This window comes from Halichoerus grypus, chromosome 8 (genome assembly GCF_964656455.1).
Source record: "Halichoerus grypus chromosome 8, mHalGry1.hap1.1, whole genome shotgun sequence".
Lineage (NCBI taxonomy): Eukaryota > Metazoa > Chordata > Mammalia > Carnivora > Phocidae > Halichoerus > Halichoerus grypus.
The window spans coordinates 57,198,177-57,210,537 of NC_135719.1; the positions used below are offsets into that span (position 1 = coordinate 57,198,177).

The 12,361-nt window shown below is 36.1% G+C and overlaps 1 protein-coding gene and 1 pseudogene across 2 annotated transcripts in view; both read left to right on the plus strand.

Annotated features, from left to right (window-relative positions):
* Nucleotides 1–12,361, plus strand: part of RFX7 (regulatory factor X7) — a 137,827-nt gene that overhangs the window by 39,726 nt on the left and 85,740 nt on the right. The gene's annotated exons all lie outside the window — the stretch shown is intronic.
* On the plus strand, nt 5,662–6,603 carry LOC118547315 (spliceosome-associated protein CWC15 homolog pseudogene; annotated as a pseudogene).

Genomic DNA, 12,361 nt, shown 5'->3' on the forward strand with positions numbered 1-12,361 from the left:
GGAAGCCTGCTTCTCCCTCTGTCCCTCATTCCCCTCTCATGCTCTCTCTCAAATAAATAAATAAAATCTTAAAAAAAAAATATCTGTTACCTGTGCGTTACTGCAGTATGACTTTTATATAGATCATCTTGTTTAATCTTCACAAAAAACTTTAGAAGAGGTTTCCTATACTTCAAGAAGAAAAGAGTTCATCTAAGTAAAGGGCATATAGCTAGTAGTGGCAGAATTGGAATTCTTTCTTTCATAAACCATGTTTTTTTCCTGCTACATATACCGAGGTGTTTCTTATTGGATAAATTTATTTGAATGGTTCCTTTTAATTTTTAAAAGGTTGTATTACATGAACAAATGCTTTACTCTCATTTGACTACTTTGAACTTTTATTATAAATCTGAAAATCTGTGCATTGAAAAAAAATGGGCAAGTACACGGATTGATGAGACTAAAGAAAATCATGTAATTTGTTCAGTACCCTGCCTCCCCAAAGTACAGATTTTTCAGTCCCTTTAGAGCAAATTTTAATAGTAAAATTCGGCATTTGGGATAACCAGCAATCAGTAATAAAAGATGTCTATATGTGGAGAATAGCAAAACAAGGAAAATAACTTTACTAAAATGAATCATCGTATAAACTTTCAAATACTAGTAACATACTCTGTATCACTGAATGGCTGTTTAGGAAACATTGTAAATAAATAACTCAGTAGGCAGTGGATATAGTGGATGAAGCTGTGATTCTTAGTTTTCTATGTAGTTTTATAGAGTATAAGTCCTTCATAGTTTGAATCAACATCAGAAGATTTTTAGGTCTTTTTTTTTTTTAAGATTTTATTTATTTATTTGACACAGAGAGAGAGATAGCAAGAGAGGGAACACAAGCAGGGGGAGTGGGAGAGGGAGAAGCAGGCTTCCCGCTAAACAGGGAGCCCGATGCGGGGGCTTGATCCCAGGACCCAGGGATCATGACCTGAGCGGAAGGCAGATGCTTAACCACTGAGCCACCCAGGCGCCCCAGAAGATTTTTAGGTCTTAAACTAGTTTCTTAGTTGTAGGACCTGCATGGTTGATGATGTGCTTTTCTTTTGGAAAGGAGCTGCTAAGCACTCCCCTTTTTAAAACTTTTTATTTTGAAAAATTTCAGTTGTATACAGAAAGAGAAAATATAGTGAACCCTCATGTCCTTATTGTTCAGCTTCAACAACTAGTCTCATAGCTAAATGTGTGTGTGTGTGTGTGTGTGTGTAAAATCTCCATTGATTATTTTGAAGAAAATCCTGGACATCATATCATCTGCAAATAAATACAACTGTATGATTAAGCCACCAAGAAAAGTAATAGTAATTCCATAATATCTGCAAGCATACAGTTCTCTCATTTTCATGTCTCATTTTTTTCTTTTGTAATTTGTTTTGATCGGTATTCTTATATTGCCGTTGGTTGATTGTCTCTTAATCTACAGGTCTTCTTTTAAATTTTTTCTTGTAGTTTTTTTTTTCTGTTGAAGAAACTATCGTTTGTCCTCTGGAGTTTCCCATGGTCTGGGTTTTGCTGATTTCATTCTCATGCTGCTTTTTAGCATATTTCTCATCTCTGCTCTCCTATGTGTTGGTAGTTAGATGTAAATATGGTTCCATAGACATGGTTTAATATTTTGGCAAGAATACTTCGTGGGTGGTTTTGTGTACATTCATCAAGAGGCTAAGCCCCCTTTCACTCTTATAGAATGTATTTCCTCAGCTATACTGTGCTAGATATCATAGTCTTGCGCTAGGGAGCTATTTTTCTGTTGAGGGTCACTGAAGCAGAAGTCATTGTAGGTCCCATTCTTCTTTCTCCTTATTTCCACTGTGCCCTCCCCCACCCCTCCATTTGACCTTAAGGTTAGGGATTATTGGGAAGAGACATATACCTGTTGTATGTTCCTGGATTATGTAGTTAAGGATACAGAAGTCAAATGACTATTCTGAGTAGTAGTAAATGCAGCGTATCTTTAAAGTTTTTTCGATCTTTCTGGGGTTTCTTGTGTGTGTACAGCTATCTTACCTTTAGGAAAAGTTCACCTAGAGTTGCTGTATCAAATGTGTGATATATCTTTGCCCTTTATACCTAGGCTTTCATTAAAATTCTACAAAGACTTAATAATCAAGTGATAGTTATAAAGCATCATAGTTTTCTGGATTTTAAACCAATTCAGCACCAACAAGGCCATATTCTCATCCTGGGAGACAGAAAGCAGAGTGGTTACCCAGTTGCATGATCAATATCTTTGCCTCCAGCATTCCGGAGTTCTGGAAAGCCCATTTTCCTGCAGCCCACCCCCTAAGTCTGTTTTTAATACCCTTTGTCTTGTATGGTTCTGATACTTAAGTTTGCACCAAGAACCATGATCTGAATACTCGTTCCCACACTCCTATCCCTGCCTCGCCTTTCTTTCCCTCCCTTCTCCTCCCTCCATCCGTCATTTTATTGAGCACACATTGCCTAATGTGTACCAGGAAAAGTGCTAGACTTAGGAAACACATAAACAAGACAGCAGCCTTCTCTACAAGGAAAGGGTGGATCACTGGACCTTTAGTTATCTGTATGAAAAATATACATATATCACACACAGAATCCAAGGAAACTCAAACACCAAATGTGAAAAGCAAACATTTATAAGAAAATAAATCTCTCCCTCTTTTCTTTTTTTTAAGTAAGCTCCGCTCCAAACATGGAGTCCAACACTGGGGTTGAACTCATGACCCTGAGATCAAGACCTGAGCTAAGATCAAGAGTCAGATGCTTAAATGACTGAGCCACCCAGGCACCCTGAAAATAAATCTCTTTGTGACCTCATGATAAGGAAAAAATTTTAAAAACAAGACACCAAAAGCACTTTTCATGAAGGAAAATACTAATAAATTTGAATACATTAAAATAAAAGCTTTCTGTAAAGCAACACCACAAAAAGAAAAACAAGCTGCAGATGGGGAGAAAATATTTGTAATTCAAATAATTGGCAGAGGATTAGTATCAAAGTATAAAGAGGACTTATTATAAGAATAATAATAGTAAACAACAAAGTAAAAAAAATGGGTAAAGGATATGAGTAGGCAGTACATACAAGAAGACTTCGTTGGTTAATAAACATGGTAAGGATGTTAAACTCCATTAATAGAGTAATGCATATTAAAACAGTGAAATAATTTCACACACATTACATTGGCAAAAGTCTGTCATTACCAAATTTTGGGGAGAGTAAAGAAATTACTCTCATACACAGCTGATAGAGTATACTTTGAAGGGCAATTTAGCAATAATTAGAAAGTTGAAGATCAACATACCAGAATTCCCCTGCAAGGTTTGTGTATGTATGTTTGTGTATGTGTCTGAGAAAAAGTGTTGCAATGTGCATAGCAAGATCTGTTTGCCAAATGTTTGTTGCAACATTGTGTGTTACAGTATAGAGCTAGAAACACCATAGGTATGGTCTTTCAGTGGAAGAATGTATAAATAAAAAGTAGTATGTTCAGACAATGGGATACTATGTATATTTTCTAGGGCTGCTATAACAAAGTACCACAGAATAGGTGACTTAAACAACAGGAATTTATTTTCTCACAGTTCTGGAGGCCAGAAGTCCCGAGATCAAGGTGTCATCAGGGTTGATTCCTTCTGAGGGGTATGAGGGAAGGATCTTCCAGGTTGCTTTCCTTGGCTTGCAGATGGCCTTCGTATGTCTCTTCACATCATCTTTCCTTGTATTTCTCTGTATCTGCATTTTCCCATTTCATTAGCACAGCTTTCATATTGGATTAGAGCCTACCCGCATGACTGATTGATTTTAACTTGATTGCCTCTATAAGACCCTGTCCCCAAATAAGTTCACATTGTGAGGTACTGAGGATTGGTACATAATTCAATCCATAACACTAGTAACAGTTAAAATGGATAAACTAGAATGAATAAAAATAGATACACTTTTTCTAAAGCCTAGTAGGTAAAAGGGGGGGAGAAAAGGTAGAATAATACATGCATCTTAACTCCATGTTGATAAAGTAAACAAAACTGCTTCATATTGTTTAGTGACAAACATTAGTTTCCCCCCCTCCTTATCCAACAGGGACCCGAGTGGATGCCTGAAACCATGGATAGTACCTATGTTTTTTCTTATACATACAATCATGCATATCTGTGATAAAGTTTAATGTATAAATTAGGTACAGTAAGAGATTAACAAGAAACTAATAAAATAGAATAATTATAACAATATACTAGAACAGAAGTTAGGTGAATATGTTCTCTCTAAATATCTGACTGTACTCACCCTTCTTGTGGTGATGTGAGGGTGATAAAATGCTTACATGATGAAATGAAGTCCAGTGAATGATGTAGTCATCATGATGCAGAGCTAGGCTACTGTTGATCTTCTGACTATACATTATACATCAGAAGGAAGATCACCTGCTTCTGGACCATGATTAACTTTGGGTAACTGAAACCGTGGGAAGCGGAACCACAGGTAAGGGGGGACTACTGTACTGAATATTTGTAGTAAAAATATAAGCATTCATAAGAATGGTAACCAACAAGTTCTAGCTAGTGGTCACCACCAACAAAGGAATGGTGAAGTGAAATTGGAAAAGAGCCCAGAGGGGCTTCAGTTATATCCGTGAAGTTTTCTTCCTTAAGGGAAAAAAGATAGAAAATATTCAGATTAGTTCAAAGTCATTGGCAGGAACATGTGTGTTATAGTATTCTTTATAACTTTACTATATACTTATAACTTGGTAATCTCAAAAAATAATAGACAAAATACTAACTCAATGAATGCAATAATGTCACTAAGAAGTTGAAAACTTAATAATATCAATAATTAAATAGTAGGCAAAAGTTATCTGGTAACTCTAATTCTTCTAGTTGAAACTAGTTTTGGGGTTCCTGGGTGGCTCAGTTGGTTAAGTATCTGACTCTTGATTTCTGCTCAGGTCATGATCTCAGGGTCCTGGGATTGACACATCAGGCTCTGTGCTCAGCAGGATGTCTGCTTCAGGATTTTCTCTCCCCCTGCCTCTCCCCCACTTGCTTGTGCAAGTGTGTGCTCTCTCTCTCTAAAATAAATCTTAAAAAAACAAAGTAGTTTTAATTTTCTGAACAAGAAAATGAGTTTTTTGATAAAATTAGCAAATGCTTAAAATATTTTGTGTTTTTCAAAAAAACAAAAAGTTCACTTTTCATACCTAACAAAGTTTGAACTTTCAAAATAACTCATTTGTAGAGCATTGTATTGAGTATATTAGGGAACTTCTTATATGTGAGTCAACAACACATAGCATATGAATAACTTTGTTCTTTACACTTGAGTAGTAGCTCTCAACTAGGGACATATGATAATACATGGAGCAGTTTTGGTTGTCAGAATGTCTACTGACATTTAGTGGGCAGCATCCAGTAATACCCTAACATTCTGTAAAGCATAGGACAAACTGTACAGTAAAGAAAGATGCCTGTAAAAACCAGTGTCCCATTGAGAAGCGTTGGTCTACAAGCTAAATTACTTTTAAAGCAGATCCCCAAAGGTTCATAAGATCAGGCAAGAACTCTGAACAATGGCTATTTTTAAAGCATTTTGGGAAGAGTCATAATGGTGTCTGTATGATTTTTGAAGGCTGCTATATCAGACCTCAGCCAACCAGAAAAGATGACAACAGCAGCTAGACCAACTTCTGAATCTGTGAGAGATGGGAGAGGAAAAGGAGAAGGTTATTTGAGCAACCTCTTAAAGCAATACTCAAGTAGAGACCTTCTCATACAAAGATAAAATATAGATGAACTATTCAGGAGGCAGAAGAAGTTTGGAATCACGATTTCAGGACAGAGCTGGAAGGGAGAGAGCTACAGCAAGAGAAAAAGAAATCATCCAACAGGAGAACATACAACATCTTCAGTGTCCAAGAAGCCTTGGTTAGACCCGATTCCTCCTGCCAGCCTTGATGCACATGAGCCTCTAGCAGAGGGAGAAGATGGGAAGTTTGAAGAGGAGAGTAAATGGTGATACTGCAGCTCTTCTTGAGGAACTAGAAGAACTTTAAACATTGCTCAAGAGCAGGCCTGGAAGGCACAAGAGCAGAAAGCTGAAGAAGAAAGAATAAGTATAGAAAACGTTGAGTGGAAACCCTCTCCTTAATCTTACTGGCCCATTCCAGCCTTAGGCCAATTTCAAAGTTAAAAGATGGAACACTACCACAAAAATAAATTAATTAATTAATTAATTAATTTAAAAAAAAAGAAGGTGGGATGAAGGGGACGCCTGGGTGGCTCAGTTGGTTAAGCCTCCAACTCTTGGTTTCAGCTCATGTCATGATCTCAGGGATGTGAGATTGAGCTCCCTGTCGGTCTACGCACTCAGCGTGGAATCTGCTTGAGATCTCTCCTTCTCACTCTGCCCCTCTTGCTCACACACACACACTCTCTTTCTCAAATAAAATATTAAAAAAAAAAAAAGTGAGATGATTATGTTGTTTTCAAGAACTGCAAAGAGGTATAGATGATCAGAAGAAAGACAAAAGATTTGTAAATGATACACTTTAATCTGAATTTCACAAAATGTTCATGGGGAAATAAAATAGTACAGTTTTATGTGCTTGATTAAAGACTGTAAAGTGGGGGTGCCTGGGAAGCCCAGTCGGTTGGGCCTTCGACTCTTGATTTCAGCTTGGATCATGAACTCGGTCATAGGATTTATCCCTGTGTAGGGCTCTGAGCTCACTGTGAAGTCTGCTGGAGATTCTCTCTCTCCCTCTGCTCCTTCCCCCCACTCACGCTCTATAAATAAATACATACATACATACATACATAAAATCTTAAATAAAGACTGTAAAATGTAAACGATTCAAAACAAAATAAAAGCATTTTGGGGTATAAATATAAACATAGTTGGTACTTTGTTGATTAGGTAGTGTAGTATCAAAATGAATTTTTCTCAGTTTTATGATTGTAGGTTGTTTTTTATTAAGGTAAAATTTACATAACAAAATTAACCACTTAAAGTTCACAATTGAGTGACATTAATAATGTTGTGTAACCATCACCTCTGTCTAGTTCCAAAATATTTCATCATCCCACAGTGAAGCCCCATATGCTTTAAGCAGTCACTCCCCAATTTCCTGTCCCCTCAGTTCCTGGCAACCACCAGTCAGCTTTCTAGTTGCATGTAGCTACTCTGGATGTTTCAGATACATGAAATTATACAATACATGACCTTTTATGTCTGCCTTCTCTAAACAAATTTTTCAAGATTCATACAGGTTTTAGTATGGATCTTTTTTGTGTGTGTGTGACTGAATGATATTCCATTATATGGATGTACCACATTTTGTATATTCATCCATTGATGGACATTTGGGTTGTTTCCACCTTTTGATTCTTAAGGATAGTGCATCTGTGAATATTTATGTGCACATTTTTGTTTCATTTCTATTTTCATTTCTTTGGGTATATACCTAGGAATAGAATTTCTGGGTCATGTGATAATTCTGTTTTTTGAGGAAACACCAAACTGTGTTCTGCAGCAGCGACACCATCTTACATTCTTTTTGTTGTTGTTGTTAGTAGCAGACAGCGGTTCCAGTTTCTCCACATCCTCACCGACAGATCCCAGTTATTTTTAAGAAGACATAGTAAGAGGGCGCCTGGGTGGCTCAGTCCGTTAAGCGTCTGCCTTTGGCTCAGGTCATGATCCCAGGGTCCTGAGATGGAGTCCCACATTGGGTTCCCTGCTCAGCAGGAGTCTGCTTCTGCCTCTGCCCCTCCCCCTGCTCATTCTTTCTCTCTAAAATAAATAAAATCTTAAAAAAAAAAAGTCATAGTATATAAATAAATATTTCTGGATGATGAGATTAAGGGTAGTTTGCTTTTTATATATGTATTTTTTATCTTTCAACTTTTATAGAATTAGCCACTACTACTATGGTTATTTTTAGAAATGTAAAATTTTGGGGGCGCCTGGGTGGCTCAGTCAGCTAAGCGTATGTCTTCGGCTCAGGTCATGATCCCAGAGTCCTGGGATCAAGGCCCACGTCGGGCTCTCTGCTCAGCGGGAAGCCTGCTTCTCCCTCTCCCACTCCCTTTGCTTGTGTTCCCTCTCTCGCTGTCTCTCTCTGTCAGATAAATAAATAAAATCTTTACAAAAAAATAATGTAAAATTTTAAAAATTTTGTTTGTTCTCATTTGAGCAAACTAAAAGTAAATGCTTCATATTCATTATAGAAAAGTATAAGGTAAAAATATCTTTTACTTTGATGGACTGTGAGCTAAGTCATAATCCACAAAAAGGATCTGAAGTCAATATACTTTTAACAGAATTAATTATTTTATAGGAAGAGGAAGCTAAGAGTTTGACTTGTCCTGGCAAGGCTAGATAGAATGTAAGAACTTCTTACAGTTGATATATTACACTGTACCTCTTCTACTTCAGATTTTTCATGGGTGAAGTCTAATATCTGGTAGTCATAGATCACAATTTCTGCAACACAAGAATTTTGAATCAAGTATATAGGAATTGTGAGTCACTCTCAATTCAGACTTGGAGACTCTAAATAAATGTAGAAATAGTATTGAACTTTTGGATGGAGGCCAAACCTGTTATTGGAGAGATGAGTGGGAGTCTCTTAGAATGATATTATCAGTAATACATAGTTTATAAACAATTTGTGGAAACTGGAAAAACAGAGTTTCTGAAATGTTTGTAGCAAGCAGTCTCTATTCTTTGAAGTATACTGTTACTTACAATGTGTTATATTCTATGTATGTTTGGCCCATGACTACTAATTTATTTATTGTATCATATTGAACTCCGAAGAAAGGGGAATACTACATGGTTATTTTTGTGAAGTGTTTTCTGTGAGGTAAAGTAGGCTTAGACTAAGGTTTTGTTTGTTTGTTTTGTTAACACTTCCTAAAATTACTGTCTCTTTTGTATAACCCCACTAGGTAAGAAAGTTTTCCCCAGCTTCACTCTGTAATTCGATTTAGGGAAAACAAAATATGCTTTCTCAAACTGTATCTCTCTTCATTAAATTAGTATATACTCTCCTTGCTGCTGTGTTTCCCTCTTTTCCCTACTCCATAGGTCTAGGATTAAGATTTTTATTTCTTAACATTGTGTTGATCTGACTTGATTTGCAAAGCCTGAACTGAAAGAAGTGGAAGATGAATGATTAGCATGTTCCATAGCCTTAGTAGTTAAAATACCACAGCAAAATTATGATACTGACATATTGTTATTTTTGTCTAATACCAAATACCAGGTTGATACTATTTAATTAAAATGTTTATAAAACTAACAATTTTATTAAAAACCTGTGAGACCAGAAGTTCAATGGATTTGAAATACAATAAATTATCAACAATTTAGAAAATGTCAAAAAAAATGGGAAAATACTCACATTAAACATTATTTGAACATAAGTTATTTGCAGATAAAATTAACAAAATAGTTTTATTCAAAAATAAAAATGAAAAATATTTAAACAATGAAATATTAAGTCAAATACTATCTTTTTTTAAAATGCTCAAATGTGCATCAGTGGTTCATTGTTAGAGTGGTGAATGTATTTTTTTTAAAGACTTTATTTATTTATTTGATAGAGTGTACAAGCAGGGGGAGCAGCAGAGGGAGAGGGAGAAGCAGGCTCCCCACTGAGCAGGGAGCCCGATGCAGGCTTGATCCCAGGACCCTGGAATCATGACCTGAGCTGAAGGCAGATGCTTAACTGACTGAGCCACCCAGGTGCCCCAGTGAATGTATTTTTATGTATATTGTCCTGCTGCTGAAAAATTTTCTTAAACTTAAGTAGTCAGAGTAATGTTGAAAAAAGTAATCATAAGTTAATTCCAAATATATCCATAGATAATGCCATTTCTTGTTTGATAAGTTCATGATTTTTTTTTAATTTTTATATATTTAATTTTAATTTTTGATCAAAGTCTTAGAGGCTTATAGTTTAATGAGTTCAAAAAGGTGTTAACAGGGGCGCCTGGGTGGCTCAGTCATTAAGCGTCTGCCTTCGGCTCAGGTCATGATCACAGGGTCCTGGGATCGAGCCCCACATCGGGCTCTCTGCTCAGCGGGAAGCCTGCTTCTCCCTCTCCCACTCCCCCTGCTTATGTTCCCTCTCTCACTGTGTCTCTCTCTGTCAAATAAATAAATAAAATCTTAAAAAAAAAAAAAAAGTGTTAACAAGATTTGCTAAAAGGTTCACCAGCCACTAACTCATTGCCTCAGAGAGAAAGCCAAAAGGAGTAAGTACCTCCTATCTCTTCTTTTATTCTTATCTCCTGAATATATTGCTCTGTTATCTTATCTGAGTATATTTAAGAGTGAGGCACAGAAAGCTAGGAAGCTCTTTGCAGGTGGTTGGGACTTCTGCTTTCTGATTCAGTAGGTGTGGGGTGGGGCCCATATGTCTGCATTTGTAACAAGTCCCAGGTGATGCTAGTCCAAGAATTGTATTTTAAGAACCATTAGGGAATGCTCTTGAGAGTCACATCTGTGGAAAGAATGTAAGAAAGCAGAGGGAAAGTTAAGGTGCAGTGCTAGAGAGTTCTGAAGCTGGAATGACCCATCAGAGTTGTCCCAAGTTGTAACAAAGAGCTGGGCCTTTATACCCCCATGTTGATCAGCCACTGTGGCTTGTCCCTGGAAGGAGATAGGACTTTGGGAGTGAAGTTTTCTTCAGCATAGACTATCCCCAGAGTGGGCTGACAACAGAAGTCTTTCTGCTGGAAGCACTACTAGCAGCTGAAGGACAAAGTTCCTCTTTCCTGAAAAGGGGAAATGGGGCAGTATATTACAGAGTTCATACGTGCTCCTTCCAAGTCAACCCCAATCCTCATCCCAAGATGTACACTTTTTGTAATTTTTCTTTTGCCATAGATTAATTTTGTCTATGCTAGAACTTCATATAAATGGAATTGTATAGAGTGAACTTTTCTGGGTGGTGTCTTTGGCTCACTGTAATATCTACTAGATTCATCCATGTGTTTCTATGTATCATAAGTTTTTTTTTTAATTGCTGAGTACTGTGAATATATCCATTCTTATATTGACTTCCATTTGGGTTGTTTTCAGTTTGGGGCTATTATGACTAAAGATTCTATGAACATTTTTGTTCAAGCCTGTTTTGTGGATACACAGTTTCATTTATTTTAAATAAATACCTAGGAGTAGAATTGCCGCAATAAAAGATAGGTTTATATTTAACTGAATTTTTCCAAAGTGGTTTTACCTTTCATATTTCCAACAGAAATGTATGACAGTTGCAGTTGCTCCAAACTTGGTGTTTTCTGTTTTTAATTTTAGCCATCCTAGTGAGTATATAATAGTACATCATTATGATTTTGATTTGCATTTCCTTGATGATTAATGATGTTGAACATCTTTTCATTTGCTTCTTGGACATTTGTATATTCCTTTTTTTGTGTGAACTATCTATTTCCAGTTGTTTGCTTACTTATTAATTGACTTTACTATTGACTTGTAGGAATTTATTACATATTCTGAGCCATAAGTCTTTTGTTAGGTATATGTTTTGCAAATATTGTTTTTGTTTGGTGGCTTGTTTATTTTAATTGATGTCTTTTGATGACTACAGTTGATTTTCATTTTGGTAGAATCTAATTTATTTTTTTCTTTAATGGTTATTGCATCCCAAGACATCTTTGTATATTTTCAGGTCATAATAGTCTGTGATTTCTTGTAGGCATTATAGTTTAAATTTTTATAGTTAATTTTAAGATCCAATTCAAAATTAGCTGTAGGATGAGTTATGTTCATTTGTTTATAGATATATCCAGTTATTCCATCAGCCTTTGTTGAAAGGATTTTCTTTTATCACTTAAATTGCTTTAGTACTTCTGTGCATATAATATTAACTTTACTCCAGTTGCCCTCAAAATTTGCTTTTCATCTTTGTGTTTTCATCTCTTTGACTGTGATGTGCCCATGTGTGGTTTTCTTCGTAATAATCCTGCTTGGAATTTAATGAGCTTAGATACGTAAGTTCGTGTTTTTCACACAATTTGGGGACATTTTTGGTCATTTATGAGATATTTTTCTGTCTCGTTGTCTCTCCTCTCCAACTGTACATAGTTAGACCACTTGATGTTGTACTACAGATCTCTGAAGCTCTGCTTATTATGTTGAAAATCTTTTTCTTTCTCCTTTAGATTCAATAAGATGTATTGATTTATTTTCCAGTTTAGTGACCCTTTTTCTGCTGTATCTGATCTCCTGTTAAGGTAATCCAATGAATTTTCATTTTAGACATTGTACTTTTTAGTTTTAGAATTTCCATTTGGTTCTTTTTCATAACTACCATTT